The 19,194-nt window shown below is 39.6% G+C and overlaps 1 protein-coding gene across 1 annotated transcript in view; it reads right to left on the bottom strand.

Annotated features, from left to right (window-relative positions):
• Positions 1–19,194, bottom strand: part of Neto (Neuropilin and tolloid-like) — a 189,900-nt gene that overhangs the window by 170,321 nt on the left and 385 nt on the right. The window lies entirely within an intron of this gene.

Raw genomic sequence — 19,194 nt, 5'->3', positions numbered from 1 at the left:
GTACAAGAATTTGCGCAGCAGGACAAAACATCAAAAGGATTTTTAATACATGGAACTCCATATGAAAATTCTCGCAGAGCTTGTGTTCATTAAACATAATATGGGCATTCTTTATACGGTGTTAATTTGGTAATGCACTGTTATTTGCCTTTATCGACAATAAAGCGAACATTTTATTTATATGACAATAATGATTAACGTAGAATTTGTTCGATGGAATATTTTTAGCCAGGGATGTACAATTAATTCATAGCAGGATATTATAGAACATTTTCTTTTAAAGTGGCCTCCTGTTATTTTCGCAGAATACTTTCTTTTCTTATTTTGCGAGAGAAAATTCCTGCAGCAATTCCGCTAGCATGAAAAAAGTAATCTGTGCGTTTGATTATAAAGAATTCTTACAAATTGCCTGGAATTCTTAGATCCAGTAATAAAACTTAAAATTTGATGTTCGAGTAAATATATGTCTTATTAACCTCTTTAGGGACACTGCCACATATAGTATGTATGCATTTAGTTTTCTTAAAATTATGATTAGTTTAAGTGTAAAGAAAATGAGAATCAGTTGAAAAACTATTTAGTACAGTTTCCCTCAGCAATACGGAAAAACCTTATTGAATCAAATGAAATGGGTGATAACTAAAAAGGTTCCCTACTATAAAAGTTCATAACTGCAGAGGTTAAATTAAAAGTATACATATATCGCAATATTGTTTTAGAGCATACGATAAATAGAAAAAAATCAATTAAAATTAAGAAACTATGGCATGATCAAAAAATAAAATGAAAGGTTTACTGCTCCCGAAAATATGTAACTGTCTAGCATGTTTCTTAACTAATGTTGGTAAAAGCTATCAACCAATCTAACGTCGCACTATAAACGTGCTCCACTGCACAAAATAATTCAGACCTTTTATAGTGAAATATCGATGCGTACAAACAGGTTTTTTAGGAGACGGTAGCCAAATTTTAGTTCCGGGCCATTGTGCGTGGTCGTCTGGACGCAATCGACCATAGTGCGAGGGGAGGCCGCAGGAGACACGACGCTGCGGTGACGGGATCGGTTGCCAGAAGCCGCGGAATTAGGTCAATTCGAGACGCGCGACGTCGAGCGGTTTATTAACAAAACGTACACCGTAACCTTCTCGTCTCTGTCCCTTCTCGGCGCGATCTCCGCGGCGGCGAACACACCGCGCTTCGCCGAATGTAGGTTGATGTATTAATATCATTAACTCTCGTGCGAGCCGTTCCGACGCGTGTAACCCGCCTCGGCCAAATCGCGAGCCCTTCGAAGACGGCGCGAGACGGGACCCCGACGCGATATTTTAAGACGGCCGTTCTGCCCGAGGGCGCGTCTACTCTCGCCGAATCTGGGAATCGAGAGATCGAAGAGAACCGTTGTATAATTATTCCAACCAAACGAGTCGAAATCTATGGAACGAAAGAACTTCATTTGGAGTCAGTGGCCCCTCTTCAATCTTTGCAATAAAAATGATACGAAACACCGACTGTACGAATGCAGAAGATTTCATACCTAGCGGACGTTATACGGAATTAAGGAAGAAACGGAGTTAATATCAGAGAACCACATACAAAACATAAGATACCCGTGACAAATAAGATTTGTTTTACAAGTCAGCATAGGTTTACTTCAGCCTTATAACTAAATATTAATTAATTATTAACACTATTAATTGGAAATAATTATAATGAAATAATATCGAAAATAAATAATATTTACACCATAAGGAATCTCTCAATCAATGAAAAAGGTTGATCCTTTCTTCTTATAAAATCAAAGTCTTATACAATCAAACATAAAAATGCACAGAAACTAACAAATTAACAGTTACTAAAAATTACATTCAGCATTTCATATAACTCTTAACTTTATCGGATTTAAAAAAAATATTCATGAAATATATATGTTAAATTGAAGCATAATTCCACTTATGTAATCTTAAGATAAATCGCTTGTTATGTATGTAGTATACATAAAATGCTTCAGTTTAATATATTTCATTAGTTGAATTTCAGAAATGTAAACATTTAAATACTTTCGTGTATAAGTGTATGTGTTACTTGAGGCAAATATTACAATAACACTCGTTAAAAATCAGTCTTTTAATACGGTTATAATATTATAATACAAAACAGCTGTTTTTAGTGTTCCATAAATCTAGTGTTAGAAAGGGAAAGCTTCACATTTTCAGTCTATGGTAAATTCAGTCGAAAATTTGTAGTTGTTTACAGACCGAAATCTGTATCGCACAGAGATACTTAAACAGAAAGATCAATGAGAAATTGCAAAAATATAGAAGCTTCGAAATGAATGCAGGCTTCGCATACCGGAAGTTTAGTGTTCGCATACTTCTCGTGGCCATCGTTGAGGACACTATCGGAATTACACGTCTAAAGTATGGAACTGTGTCGCGGGAGTACACGATCCCATGAAAGTCAACAGAATCGCCGTACGTATGAAAGTATCACGTGCTCAACGAGGACCATAATCTGCGCTGTCTACCTACGGCAATAAAGGCTGGAGCATAATACGAGATAGGGTCTATCGTCGTATAATCTTCGCGGAACTCCTCCGAAGGCAGCCCACGGGGCCAAGTTTATTGTAAAATGTCTGCGTGTTCCATGGAGTGTGACTTTATTTGAAGGCCTCTCGCAATTTCGGAAGCTGAACTACTTACGGTTATTTTATGAATTTTTCTGACATCCGTATTATAATCATTCGCACGCAGTGATCTCCGAAAGTGTTCACATATAAAGTATAGACAGTGTTCACAAATAAAGTATAGATTCGCAGACGAGGATTGATTACCGTAAATTGTACTATAACGATAACAATGTCACTTGCTAACCACTTTAATCGGCTTTCGGTTAATTGCACCGAATGTGTCGAGCTTATTGGCGTTTGAACATTTACACGAAATTAATATCGATGGAGTTTAATCAACTCGAATCTAGTAACAAATCTTTCGATCGACGAAATTAAATTGCTTACATTTTATCAACGGGTTGCAAACGTGTTTTTACGTGTCGCGCAGTCTTAGCATTGATATACGTTCAGTTTAAATGTTATTTGGATGCTATTTCCTGTTGCAATTCTCTTTTATCAGATTTCCGTTTCAGCATGCGCAGAAAACCGCACGAAATGATACGTATCTATCCGCGATGTATCGAGAACGGTTTCATTAACTTCGAAGGTTATTATCTCGTATTTTGCGAAACCAGAACAGCCTACTGAGGCGGTAAAAATAATTCAAAGAGAGAGAGAGAGAGAGATATTGGTGTTTCATTGGTTTGCTCGATGGTATGCGAAACCCGCAGGGATACAATAATGTATTCATCCCAAATAATCGACCGAATCCTTACGATACGACTGTTCCGCGCGTATTGCGACAAATAATTGCCATTGTTTGCACGTGAATTGATAAATTGTATTGTTCGGGGCTTGCAAACCGTGATGCTAACAAGTTCGCAATCGGTATGACAAAATTACACTTTATGCAGATTGTCGTCGTTCTGCTGGCTGACTAAAATTCCACTATAAGACCGTTTACATTCGAAGCTTTAAATATTCATTAGTCTATTGTAATTAAACATCTGCACCATATTGCGCTTTACATTGTACAATAGCTTTTGTAAGCTGTTAATGCCAATACTGGATATACCGCTTTATACATAAAGGACGATTCAATATTCAGATAAAATTGATTTTCTGTTATATTTTCTTCTTTGTTCCCTCTGCTTCGCGCACAATTTTGCTCGCACACTTTGCACACCTTGCAACGGCATTTGCAGCATTCTTTTCTCGCACCTCGACCACGTATTTTAATTTCCCCTTTACTCTTATTCACAGTCTCGTATGCTTCTCCATTTTAAAGCTCCGCGAAATCAGTTTTTCTTCGGCAGTTATCCTTCCTGGACCCAGAACCCTTTAAACCCTCCGAAAAAATTTATTTCCACCGCAATTTCAATTCATAGCCTCGGCAACTCTTTCGTCGCGACGTACTTCTCTCATGGAATTGTCACTATACTTCACAATCCCTTACGCAATTCTTGTTGGGATTATTTTGAGACGTCCGACGCGCCAACGTAACAAAAATGAACAACTTGCAACTTAAATAACAGGAAGGATAAGAATGACAATATATTAGTAAAAACAACGAAACAAGTCTCCGACATGGGGCAACTTTTCTTCACCAGGGCTGTGACACTTAACTCACTTATGGTTCTGTTCTGAATGCTTCGACTTTTTCGCTCAGATTTCCACCCTTCAAATCTTTTTCTTCGTTTCTTTTGTTTTAATTGCATTTTCTTATCATACTCTGTTTCTTTCTCTCTCTGTTTTACTATACCTTTTACCCTTTCCTTCTCCTCCCTCTCCTTCTTTTACTATACCTTTTACTCTCTCTCTCTCTCTCTCTCTCTCTCTCTCTCTCTCTTTCTCTTTGTTGCAATTTAAAATATCGATTATTTACATCAAATTCAATATTAGGATTAATATTCATTTCGAAGAAGTGGATAAGAAAATACGTAAGAAATGGAATGGATCTAACTGGCAAAGTAAACTTTATTTACTATTTTAAATTACAATTACTCTACATTCACAAAGAAAACATGTTTTGCTCCTTCGAACCTCGTTAATTTTCATACACTTCTTTTGCACATCGACTAAATGAATACATTAACAGAGTATTATAAATTGCGTCTTCTTTAAATTTTTGTAGATTTTTGACAGCCATATTTACAAGGTTTATTCATGCGTAATTCAAACAAATTGAAAAATTATTTGGTTCGAGGAAAGTTAAAAATGAAGCGCCGAGATGAATTTCCAGGGAAAACTAAAAATTCGTATGTTCCGGTGCGATATATTTCGACCTTTCGGTGGTGTTGAACTATCTGCGCAGCTGGAAATTCCCGATCTTAACAATACGACTGCCCTACGGGATGTAAATATTCAATAATTTTGATAACGGTTGAAGTACGCGGAGGCACGCCGGAGGTAATATTTCCTCGGCGTAGGATTTTGGCGGTCGCATATATATTTGACGGCACGCTTCGTTGCAAGCTCGTTCGTGCGCGACAACAATAAAGCGCGAGCAGAAGTTCCCGCTGAGCGTTTACGGATCCCGCCATTCTGACCGGAAGCTTCCGGACGGATGTGGACTGCTGCGTCGCCGGAAGCGTCGCTACTGCCCGATATTTTCCACCGTCCACGCTGATGCTCGCCCCCCGTGTCTTAATAAAATTTATTGCTTCTCCGATTTCGATATTCAACCGCTGTGTTTGCTCGCATGTAAACCAGTAGATTCAAATGTAAATCGCTGTCCAGAACTTCTCGAATATAGTTGCTGATTTTCGAGATAACGTAAATTTTAATATGGCTTCGATTACGTAAGAAATAGTAGGTTGAATTAATTAATAGGTGAGATGATTTGGTACGCGTGAATCATTGAATAAATAATAAATAATGTTACACAATATGTACTATTTTGGAGTACTCTTTGTATGCTCTCTTATTTCGTAAATTTCTTAACTCGCTGTATATAAATCTATAATCTTTTTCGCATGTATAGTTTAGTGGTTGTTTCGACGAAACAACGGTTTAATTAAAATTACGGTTGTTTCCGTAATGCAACATAAAGTTAATACATATTCTGTTAATAAGAAGGATTATTTAAATCTTTTAACAGCGAGGGAAAATACTTATTTATTATAGAGATTTATTCAATAAATCATATAAATAGAAAGATTTCGATTTTTTAACGTTATAAAGAATTATTATAAGCGACCAAAACAGAATTTCTTCCATCGATAATCGTTGTCGGCAATGGAAATGATTTTGCTGTTATTCATAATTATTATACATAACAAAAAAACATTTTGGTCGAATGGATAATTGATATTCTGTGATTGTTTTTCAATTGTATTGTAACAGTTATGCACTCCGAAATAAAACGCGAAATTATTTATATACACATGAGTGGAAGCTGTTGTTTGTCGCTTTCTTTATTTACACGTTACAAAATACGAAGAGCTCGCTTGGAAACAGCCGCAGGGATATGCAGTAGCTAGCTGCATTAACAAGTAGAAAAACAAATTAGAATATGCTCGCGATGCAGGGTCCGATTCCATTCTTAGCGTGCTTTTCCGAGAGCTGGGAAAAATGTTCAAGGAATGGAAAATCGAGAACCACAATTTTCCTCCGGTTGAATTCAGATCTTCCGAGAACGAAGTGAAACATCGGGCGATAACAGCGCGTCCTTTAGAACTTTCCGTGTTCTATAACACATCTGTTTGTCGTCGAAGTAGATTAAAAAATAATTTAAAGTTTAGTTTTATTAATTATTGAAGGAAACGATTAAAATGAAAGTGTGCATGTAAAATACGCTAAGAAAAGAATATATGTAATTAATACTATATATAACACAGAAAAATATATATATATATTAAGAAAAATGGTAATTTAGTTATGAAAAACTGTATTTGCGCAAAATCCAGCCGTACCTAAGAGGTTAAACATTGACGAAACAGCATATATTTCTTAAGGTTTAAGATTAAATTACGGTTAAATTCAAACCCTGCCGAAGGAGGTCCAACAGCTGAGCGAGAATTATTAGAAAATTCGTGTTCATCTGAATCTAACGAAGATAGCAGCCCGCGGAATCCTTGTGTACCTATTCAATTGAACTCAATAGATACAAAGCGCTGCCAAGGAATCTTTCTTCGCTGACTTTTACAAGAGAACAAATTTACCCTCGAAATGTTACATCCCCGCGGTCAGTGTGTTCTCTCGCAAGCGGCCCGGGGATGTTTACAAGTGCCCCATTTTTCAATGTATCTCTCGCCACAAGGATCCACTTTCGTCCCTCTTCTATATTCGCGACGGGACTCTCGAGGCCCGCGAAGATTCTGGTCCAAGCCCCGTATTTCTTTGAAATTGCACGGCAGCCAGCCCGCTTAAATTCACCTCGAGGCTCGTTTATGCACTTCAAATACCTCCCGGCTCCCTGAGATGCACAGTCTCTAGCTCAACCGTAGACCAGCCACCCTTTCTTCTCGAGAGTCTTCGTCACTTTCGCTCGGCAGCGTTCATCGTCGCCGTTTTTGCTTCGTTCTTACTCGTAGAGCACCCTGCCTGGCTCCGAATCTCGCATACTCCAGCCTGATTTATGTCCTCGAGCAAACGAAACACTTACTACCGGGTTTGCACTACAATTCAGTCGGAATGGAACGGCGTTAACCTTTTGTGGTGCGAACGGCTCCGTTTTATTGCTGAACACCCTGCAACAGCGCGGAATTCAGTTTGCACTCCTTGGTAACTCTACTAACCGGGCCGAAAGAGTCGAGTCAGCTATTTGACGCTTTCATCATTTTCTCCCGCCTTTGATTTACTCTATTTGTTCATAAGGTGGCCTGCTACTAAGAAATGAATCACTTTCCATCCCTTTCGGCGAACGTCTCTTTAATTTCCGTTGTCGAGTGCTACCTGGGCTCCGACGTTTGATGGTAACCACCTTTCAGCCCAATACAATCAGTTTTCCTCATTTTCTCTCGTAAAGTTTTACGGCTCCGATTTGCTGGGAATCCGTGATACGATCGCAACCGCCCTTTCGAGTTTGCCTGCTCGATTTTTTTTCCAGAATCGGGAGGAAAAGCGGAATGATTTCCGGCGGGAAACGATTTTCATCCCCTATCTGGTTCTACCGTTGCCCTGGAAAGCCACTGGAGGCTCTGCAACTTTGAATTATTCAACCGCTTTAACCAATTTAAAAAAAAAACGATATTGACTTCCTCGATGTTTACACGATGTCATTATGTTATCAAATAAACTTTCATGTTGCAAAAAAAGAATTAGAACCGGAGTGCACACAGTATTTTATAGGTATCCAATAAACGTTCGTGTAAAAGAGGTTGTCTCTTCAACCTTCTATGGTACGAGTTTTTTAAATGGATGTAAGAGATTTGGAAATCAAAACATCCATTTATCTGTATAAAATAACAACGAAGTCAAAGTTTTAAACGAATGGATTTATTCGGACGTGTGAAACAAGATTTGAAGCTCAGGATGTACAGCATTGTAGTGAAAAATTCAGTCAGTTTCAAAAATACGATAAATTAATACGTGACTTCTAAATGATATTTAGCTGTAAGAGATTGAAACAAATAAATAACTAAATTTTTAACTTTTTATTATGCTTCGATCGAAACGTTAACTGGCGTGTCACAATTTTCAAAGTTTCATAAAATCGAAGTATTCAATTGAATCAAATGAAAATTGAACAACTAGATTGTATAAAAATTAATTACATTCGTAGGTGAAATTGCAGCGAAGGTGTTAAATCCTTTGATTTATTTGTACGGATTAAGTGTCTCCACCGTCATCTGTGTCATCAAATAGTCCCCGCCCACATTCGTCGCGAGTCCCAACGTTCTCAGTATCGACGCGTTGTAAACAAGTAATTGACAAAGGCGAGGGAAGGAATGCGACACGGGCAGTTTCAACAATGCCATACTTATCGCTTTGTCGGTGAAGTGCGAGTGGAAACGACGCGGCGCGCACCTACGGGCAAGCGCGAAATCCAATTTCACTGATGAACGCCCCTCACCCTTCCATACAATTAATCGAAATCTGTCGTCATTGATATCGGTTCTGCTGCAAATTTAATTAACCGAAATTCTACTGTCCAGTGTTTTGCGCCAGCGAAATTTCTTCGGGCAACGTATTCTGTTTCGAGCGTACGACCCTTTCATAGAAAAGCTCTGTCTGATAATTCCATAGGGTGTCCCATGTTCTTCGTACATATTTCGGTTGCGTGTTCTATAAGCTTTATTGACACTTTGTCATCGTTGATTTTGTCTAATAACGTCGCCGGCGATGATGATTCTTGTAATTAATTCGTTCCTTGTATCTGAGCGTTATCATATCTTTCACATTTTAATTTTTGTCATAACTGATCGAGGAAACATTTATGAACTCTTTGCTATGTATCATGTTAGTCTTATTTTTACCTGTACTCTTTCCCGAAGTATGCACGGAAAAATGAGGGACACATTGTGCGAGTTACATAGATGGAAAGACGTGAAGAGGATTGTATTTGTTAGATATTTATATTCAAGTTTCATTTATCACATTTGTTATATTGATTTTTGAATTGCAAATTCATTCATTTTTTAATATCGATTCACTTTCGGTAAGCAATATATGAAATAAATGAATATCGATCTGAAGATGTTGACTTTATCTTGATATAATCTTGACACAACCTTGACTTTTCCAAAAAAAAATAAGCAAACTTTGCGATTCGCGTCATTGAGCGCTGCCGCGTTTATTGTTCCGTGAGAGCGATCGATTTATCGGTGAGCTCGAAACGTACACGGCTATTGGCCCCGGGGATCTATCGTACACCTTGGTGCCTCTTCCCGCGGCCGCTTATTTCCCGAACCCGCTGATCAATTTGTTTTCGATGCCGCCGAAATCTCACGGTACTCGTAAACCGAAGGCGTTCGCCGTCTTGGAGAGCTCTTAGATCCCAATTCTGGCAATAAATCCGCAATAGTTCCACATGCTCCGCCGGGTTTTCGTTGCAGGGATTGGCAGGCAAAATATCCAGGAAACTTTACTCGTAGGCGCCCCGCGGAGCGATAGTTTTGTTTACCGATTGCCAGTTTCACGTTCCGTTCGTGCTAGCAAACGGCGCACGACATTTTTGCCGTGCAGAGAGAGAGAGATAAAGCCGGCGTGGCGCTGGACAAAAAGGCGCGGAAAAAAGCCGGCAGCCTATTAATCGCCAGGATTTTATCTATTGCCGACGTTGCAGAACCTCTGCACCCGGATTCCTATTCGGAAATATGGCCGAGTCGATAGAATACCCAGCAGAAAATTGTTCCGCTCTCTATCTCAAGGTATTTCCATTGTGAAATGGTACCTACGGTGTAGTCTCAGCTGTCCCAAAGCCGAAAGATTGCGCTGTTTTAGCAACAATTCCAAATTACGAATCGAGATAATTCATTTCGTTCTCAGAATGTGGATCGATCGCAAAAATATGCTGACGGTAATGGTATTATTACTAATTATTTAGTAATTACTTTTCTCTCAGATTTTACTAAATTACATAAATTCCTGTCTTCCAGCTTAAACAATTCATTTCGCGTCGAATATGACCAACAATGAAAGCTATACTTTAACCTAATTACTGAATTTTACCGGTGAGCTGCCTGAAAATTCCGATTATTATACCTTTCAGAAGCGACGCGAAATACCACTGAAACATTTCAATGAAAACAAAATACGGTTAATACAGCATTTTATGGCAGTTACATTTCTTCCGTTACGAAACAAGGATTTTCACGTTTCAGCGTTAGATGTCTTTTAAAATGTCTTTTAAAATGCCCATCATGGCTTTGAATGTCTGGATTGTTATAATAACGCTTCCCTTTTATGATTATTTGGAGCCGTGGGAAACGTTTCTACTGCCAAAAAATTAATTGCAGCAACCGTGTTGCAAGGACCTTTTTTCACGTTCATCGCTGGCGGGTTCTTTTATAAACCAGATATTACGTAACTTTGATATAACCTGGCATACCTGTACTTCACGATAACATTATTTTACATTGTTTTCGAGAAGTATTAACAAGAAGTATTTAACACGGTATAAATTTTTTTAAACTGTACCAGAGATGTTGAATGATGTAAACATTTGCATATAAGTTACAAAGTTTTACGAAATTTTATAAGTTCAGATTCGAAATATTAGCGAAATTAAAGAATGTATTTTAGTAATTTCACGGTGTACTAGTCCCTTCAATATCTTTAAATATTCAAGTTAATCAGTCCAGTTCTAAAATAGTTACGACGCCGTTTTAAAAATGTACAAATACTTTTTGAAGCCACTGTAATCTTTGACACATTCGCTTATTCTGGAAATTCTTCTCATAAAAAATATCACACTACACAAAACGTCAGATATAAAAATGCATTTACGGAATAACGTCGGTTATTTCATCGATCACACGTTTGGAAGTGCTTCCGAAATACTTACCAGATGTTGCAGAATAAATTCGGTTATTCTGTCAATTGCACTCGTTCCGCTTCTTTTCGTCGCATCGACAAACAATTGCGTTGGTAATTTCCGCAGCATTCGACCTTTCATCGATAGAGACAAAAATTCGGTCATGTCGAGATGTTCCGCCTTTCAGCCCCAACCAATTAATTAACCGCTCAATCATGGATCCCGTCGGAACAATAGGCCGAATATTTTTGTTATCGCATCGACGGCTGTAACCCGTTCCGCGAACGAAGCAAGGTATACAGTTTAAAACACACACTTGCTTTGCGTTTCCGGGTAAATGGATGCGGCGACGTTCCGCACGGCGAGATCCATCATAAATGCGTTATATTGCCGTGGCCGGTAAGTTCGCGTGTAAAACCGGCTTTTGTGTGTCGAGATTCACTTTCGTGCTGTATTGAAATGCCTCGTGTCCCCGGCAGCGCTAAGCCGTCACAGCGACGTTGACGACAACGTCGACCCGCGCACCCCCCACCGGTGTCGCCAGAAAAATGTGACAATGTCGAGCAGACCGAGGAAATGGGCGGTTCGTCGTAGGAGAGAAACGACGCGATAGGGATGTCGGTCCTGAATGAACGCCGATGGAACGGCAGCCCTGTCTTCCTGCGGGATTCCGTCAGCCCAGGAGCCATTAGTCTCATTTAGCCGGCTCGCAAATTGATTATGATCCGGGACACCAGAACCGTCGTAATCTAACCCTCGACTGGAACTCTCGGCAGGCGAATACGATTTCAGAAAACGTAAAGCGATCCACGGAAAGACAATGCGATTCCAGAAGATGTAATGTTAATCCTTGAAAGGCGAGCCGATAGCGGGAAACATAAGTAATCTTCAAAAGGCGACACGATTTCATGAAATATGAAATGATCAGAGGATTATCGTTGCTCTGTATGCTGCAGCGTGGAACAGCATAATACATGGAGTGCATTAACGGATTTGTGTGTCAGACATTAGTCTGGTGCGTGAAGATTAGTTTGATGCATTATGCTTGGAATTGAAACGACTGTGCGAACGATTTTCACGAAACTATCAACGAAATGTTTAACTCTTGTTTCTAGAAACGAATTCTAGTAGGAACCCGAGTATTTATAGTTATTGCAAATACTTTCCGCTATTTTATCTTTCGATACTATATCATCTACTCTGCGTTGTTTGTTTCACGTTAAAATTTCTTTATGCACTATTCATTAAATTAGACATCATCGTTTCTGTGTAAACTTTCACGCACTTAATTAGCGAGTTGAAAATAATCTTCCAGTAAAGTCAACGAAATTAAGAGAATTCTATTTAAGACGTCAGCCTGCTTTACGTACATCGTCGAGTCATTTAATTTCCGTGATACTGTTTTCACTTAGTAGTTCGCAAGCTGAAAATTCGCGCTACTTTTCCCAGTAGGTTGTAAGCGTGTAAAATGTGACAAGTCGAGCATTCTGTCAATAACAATAAGCCGTTCGGCGCTGTGAAACGAGCTGGCGTCGTGAATGCTCGCGAAGACGCGAGGAAAGGGACTTTGAAAATTTTTCGAAAAGCAGCCATCCAACGGTTGGAAATCGAATGGTTTCCTTGCTTCCAGCGCCGGAGGGAAACAAAGAGCGCGATTCAGGATGGAAATGTTGAGTAGTAACGAAGCTGCAAGCCGGTAATGTGCTTACTCTGGCCTGGCGGAAAGAGGACTTTAAGCTTGTTTGTGTGCGTCGGAGTCGACGTACATGGACGTCGATAAGAATATCGAAACGTTCGAAGGCCGTTTCCACGCGAACAACCAAGATCAAAGCAATTCCGCTTCTACCGAATTACCGTGATGAATGACAATAGTAATCTCCTTAAAATTACTGTGATAATGAAAACTATTATAACCATCGGTTTCGTCGTGGTTGTAACTACGGATATATATATAAATAATATAAAAAATGTGAAGCAGTGGTTCGTAATAAATAGATATTTTAAAAATATGACAAACAAGATACTAAATGAAGAATGTGGTTATAAAGACGGATGACGAGATTCTGCTTAGACTTCGTCAGTCCACTAAAAATATAAACATGAAAATACCCCTCCACTATTTACTAAAAATAATGGAATATTGAACCCACCAATTAGTAACAATCTATCGGAGCTGAGACGATGGGGGTGGGTGGACAGTGCGACGCCAGAAACGATGACGTCGCTGACAATGGTACCCGTTGTACCCCGTGGAAATTACAGGAAATAGACTGCCGAACACTTTTAGCGCCCTGCGCGGGCTTAGGCAACGTCAAGTGTCATTGAGAATGGTACAGCCACCCTGACTTTCCTAGGAAAGTCAGCCGATTTTCATCGGCTGTATCAGAACCGTAAACTAATTAATTTGTCAAAAAGATAATAAACAGACTCTCAAAAATGGCATCGACGAAATCGTGCGATCATATACGCGTCGCAACAATTACTTCTTAACCTGCTAATCGCGCCACCTTCAATAACTGGACAACAACTCTAATTCTGTCACAGGTAGAACAAGATTTCTACAGAACAATTTTGTATTGTTTATCAAGCTCTATTGTCGACGCGTTCTTTTGCAGTACACCGTCACGGTTACAAAATACAATTGGTTGAATATAAAGTACTGGGACAATGTCAGAGAAATATTTTGAATTCGATACAATACCCAGTAACGTTGAAATACCAACAATGATGCGCTTCCAGTGCATCCGATTCTTCGTGTTTTTATTTTCGTGCTGCTTGTTTTATTCGCTATTATAATATGAATACAATACTGTAGAATGTGACGAAATGAATTATTGATCCAATAAAGGAGAATATCCAAAGTTACTAATAAATAGAAGCGAACAATAATAACGAATTACCTTGTGAGAATTATTTTAATTAATAAACGTGTTTTCTGTAACATTTATTCTGATTTAATGGTAGATTTGCAGGGCGCTAAAAATGTCTGTTTCATAATTGTTTAGGAAAATAACGATAATGAATGTAAATTAAAAACTTGGTGAACCGTCATTTTGACGGCCTCCGCAGACGGTTAATGAGATTTAAAAGTAAAAATTCATTTTCATTATATCAACATTTACTTCGTTATTTTACGAAACATAAATTTGCAGACGAAATATTAAGTAATATATTCATTTGTACATGCGAGATTCGTGTTTTCAATTGAAATAATTTGTTCAGAATTATTTTATTTGATTACTAGCATCGACAATATTTTCCTGCAGGACATTAATAAATAGTATTGAACTTTACAAAATAAATACAGTAAGCGTGTATGAAACGGGCCATATATTTGTGCATACGTCTAGAACGATATTCATGTGCGAGACGTACCGTGACTGTGCTGCAAAAATGCTCGTACCACGGGAATGAAGCGTATATCACGCAAATTGATTGGACCATTAAAATCGTGTACATACATTCCTTACACGTATTTAATTATCGATGCCCATTACCACAGAGCGCGATTTTGGCTTTTTAAAGTCATTAAAAAAATCAACCAAGTTAAAATTTTATTTTATGTAGTATACAATCTGTCTCCGCATACTTTCCGCGATTGATTAATACGGACGAAGAATAAACTATATTAAATTTGGTAAGAAGATTTTTTGTCAAAGAATCATAAAAACATTTCTTAGTAATTTTTTAAATTATACTGGTCTTAAGTTTGAGTTTCTGATATAATACAGGGAAAATTATTTTTCCATTTAATTCGTCCATCAGATACTACATAATTATGTTTCATATAGAAAATTCAATTCATGAAAAAGAACACTAGAAATAATTGTCGGCCGCAGCTTGTTCTTTTCTTTTCGTGAAAACTTTGTTCTCTATTGCAACTGAACATATGTCCTCGTATATTATATAATGATGGGTTCAACTGTCAAATGAACAAATAAATAAATATATATATAAATAAGTAAAAATTCACGCTCTCTTATTCAATGTTCGTACACCGCCCGCCCCATTGTCGCGGTTCGCCGAGGATGCCCGTAGGACATCGACGTCGACATCGTTGGCGTCTCGCAACCGACAGCAGGTAAACTAAATTTACGATCCCGCCGGCAGCCGTCCTAGGATCGCGATAATCAATCAAACGTAATAGCGATACGCTGTGAAAAATGTGGCGAACGTCGCGCGATCGAGACAGCGGACGAATCCGTAACTCGTTAATGAATCAAATTCGATTGGCACGGGGGCAGCCTTTATCAATCAGTAGCGGCGACCGACACAATACGGTCCCTCCCGTTGTTCGAGATTCCGAGCCAGCGATTTCGCTACCGGAGAGCTTGCGGATTGCCGTTTCCTGCGGGCCGAACCGAAAGCCGTGAAGTGGAGTTTTCGCGGAGCAGAACACGGTCGCCGGCAAATTAGGTGCTATGCAAATAAGTGTGCTCGCTTTATAGCGACGCGGTGGACAAGTTCGCCGGCGGTTGGGAAGCTACGAGTGACGACGTCCACCGGCTACCGCCATTGTGCCGCTGTGTTCCCTGCAAAACTGCCACGAAGAAACTTGCTCGCCGGGAGGAACAGATTTCAAGAGACGAGGACAAAGTGACTGGTCGTCTACCATGGAACGATCCGTGTTGTTTCACCGCGTGCTAATGCGATTAGCGTCGCGGAACGACGCCGAAACGCCGCGTCGCACGGGACGAATGATGCCGCCGGGAGCGGCGCCGGTGATAGAAAGTCGATCGACCAGGCACGCCGCGACGCGCGATACCCTTTGAGTGCACCAGCGGAATGGAAATAGTCTCGCCTCAAGAATCGACGCTTTGACATGGCTAAGGAGAATGAGACTCCTCTGAACGGAAGCGTGGATTTTTTGGGCGTCTGGCCTGAACGATGTCATATATTTCGGCATGATTCGTTTACCTATGAACTCTAGATCGTCATCTTATTCGAGTTATCTTCCATCTCTGCACTACAAAAATCAAGTTGCCCATTCTGCTTATCCTGTTCATTCAAACATCTTCGTTATTTTTGCTGATATAAAAGAAGTGCCAAGATAACTTTTAATTCAAAGCTGAGAAAGTTATGATTCATATTTTTTTTCTCCCAAAATCATTTCTTTCAACTATTGAAGATCATCGCTATTTTTTGCACTTTAATTTCTATTTTTTAAAGATCTTTTAAAGGTTTGTGTGACAGACGACGTTGAACTCGCCTCGACGTGCACCACAGTTCTGCGTTATAAAAATAGGGGTTAATATGCAGGAAATTATGATGACCGTCAATAATTGAGAAAAATTACCTCGAGAAGAAAGAAACACGAATCACGATATTGTTAGCTGGAAACTAAACAAAGGTGTTCCGATACATTTTTTCATACCAACAATGATAATGACGATATTTTAATGTACATGGTAAAATAATCGTCCTGTATACTATACAGCAGAGTACATTCTCCTAAAATGCTACGATAACTAGTACGTTTAAACTTTAGTCGTAATGTACTGATTTCTTTTCTCGTGATCATAAGTGGGACGTAAAGTGAAACAAAAATTACTATATTTGTGTTATCAAAGTACTCGACGCCACACATATTAACTTTTCGACTTTGATATGATTAAGTTTACTTTTATAAAAATCTTCGAATTGTTGGCGTGATAATCAAAGTGTTAACCAATAAAAGTTTAAAAGCATTATATCAATAAAATACATTTGAACCCAATTGAGTGTCTCAAGTATTAATTAAATGGTTTCTCGCTTATCAATCTGGTTTTCCAATAATCCCATCAAAGCCGATAAATAACAGATTTAAACATGCAGCCGCGTTGATTTCAAAAGCGTCCCGCGTAGAAAATTCATTTGGTTAAGGAAGATGCGACCGTTGAAATCCGAATGCGCCCAAAGGTCGGAGTATCAAGTTTCTGTTGGCAAATAAATTGTTCACTTCTGTGGACAAAGTTCGTAGTTACCGTCGCCCGATATCAAACACCGTTTGCTCTCCCCCGATGTCTCTACTTCCGATCTCGCGATCTCCTTTAATGAAATCTTACTCGCCCCTATTTGAATAATCCTGTTTAATTAAACTCCACTTCCCGGCCTAGTGCTTCACCTTAGGCAGGGATTATCTTGAATTAACCGCCGATGTCTTCGCGCAGTCGATTCGCGAGGGCGGGCAATTTTTCTTAGTCATCGGGGGAAGATAAAAGCGTCTCTCCATATGAGGACGGCTCGGTGGTCCCGTCGCAAACTCGGTCTCTGAATCACGGCGGGAGGAGCATTAAAGACACTCCCGGCCGTTTGTCAAAGTTAAACCGTGGAACTTGAGCGATTCCCCATCGTTTGCTTTAAAAGCAAGACGAATTCCCCATTGTCCCGCGGGTACAGGAATCCGCGTCATTAAAAGCTCCCGCTAGTTTACACTTTGCCTCGCCGAGAACAATGCAAATTGTTCCAGTCTCTAGCCTACCCCGTTCCCCCGTACCCTACGCGGCCCGGCGCATCGCTACTTCATCTCTGGCTCTCGCCGCCGCCGCCACTCTTCAGAGCGCAATTGAACCTCCTGACAAGAGACAATGTAATTGATCGTGCGAAACGTCTCGATTATGCGGCCCGCTTGACGCGTTGCCCCCGTCCCGCGGAACGGACTGATTGGCAGCGGGGTTTTTTTTAACAGGTCAGACCCGGTCGATAGTGCCGTCGAATTGACAGAAATCACGGGGACAATGGCGGAGGCCTCGATCGACGGAAGTTCCGCCGACAGGGCCGACAATTAACTCGATTTGACAAACTTCCTGATAGAAAGTTCGATTTGCTCGGCGCTGTCGATCGATAAACTAGTCAATTAATATCCCCGAAAATGCTGCTGTCTGTGTCGCGAGCGAGCCGCGTCCTCTGCAACTTAAATCGGACACGATGTTTGTTCAGTCTCGTTAATGAAATCCGGTGGGAGATTGAGTGAAAAAAACAGTTCGGCTCGCGAATCTTCCGCGGCTGCGATTCGAGAAAATATGTAGTTTCCGTGGTGTGAATGGTGTTGATTTTTGAATTCGCGCAGATCCCTGGTCGGAGCAACTTGACGAGTGTAATTTGAACTTCATTCACATTTCCTGCATTTCTTTCCCAGGGATATTTTCTGATCTGCATAGGGCTGCATCGTTAATTAAAAATTTAAGGGGCTCGCTTCCCCTACAGAATTTTGTATGAATCATTTTATGGATATGAAGTTTATTTTTTTATTTAACCGCGTTGTTTGCGATTTCTATAAAGATCGCACAAGCTAAATCACACTACTCATCTAGTTTTTTACTATATTATTATTACTATATATATTACTGTATTATCTTACTAGTTTTTTAATATTTTTTTTTTTTTTTTATTATTAACGCAAATTTAACTTCCAAAGTTTTTTAATATATTCGAAGGAGTTGAATTTTACTAGAATGTTCAGCTTGTTCAAATAAGAATAGAAATAGATAAAGATTATAAATAGATTATAAAAAGATTAGAAGTAGTTAAAGAAACGATTAAACATGGAAAAGTGCTAATCAACATAGCTGCGAAAGAAATCATAGTATAATGGGTTAAGAAACAAGTGGATCCAACTTTCCATATTTTCCAAGCTTCAGAGATCCAAATGAAAATGAATTGTCGAATACCCAATCAAGCATCCGCATATCGCAGTCAAAGTTAACAGACGAATGGTAGAGAGCCCATGCATAAAACCGCGAGTGCGTTACCGCGGGTGCTGGTTTCACCGAAAGTGGTCAACAAACAATCGTTTATCAGCTGACACGCGAAAGCTATCGGATGGTTATCTGGGGCACCGTCGATCCTCGGCCGCGAGAGGGTGGCAGACCCTCGAGTTTTTTCCGTTTCCGTTATCGCCGGTGCGTAACAGGTAGCTTCTCGATCCTGGAGATCGGGAGGAGGAAGGACCCGATCGAAAGAACGTTCGGGCATAACGGCCGGGGTTGGTTCGGGCGATATTTTCTCGAAATATGTGGCGGAAGCGTGGCGCTCGGCACGGTCGCCGCCTAAATATAGAATATAGACAGAGGGAGGGAGACAAGCAGACACACAAAGAAATATATATATATATCTATATAAATATATATATATATATATATATATATATATATAGAGATATATATATAGTGAGAGACGTGGCATTAGG

This window comes from Augochlora pura, chromosome 2 (assembly GCF_028453695.1).
Source record: "Augochlora pura isolate Apur16 chromosome 2, APUR_v2.2.1, whole genome shotgun sequence".
NCBI lineage: Eukaryota > Metazoa > Arthropoda > Insecta > Hymenoptera > Halictidae > Augochlora > Augochlora pura.
The sequence above is the reverse complement of the archived record's forward strand: the minus strand, read 5'-3'. Positions and strand labels throughout refer to the sequence as shown.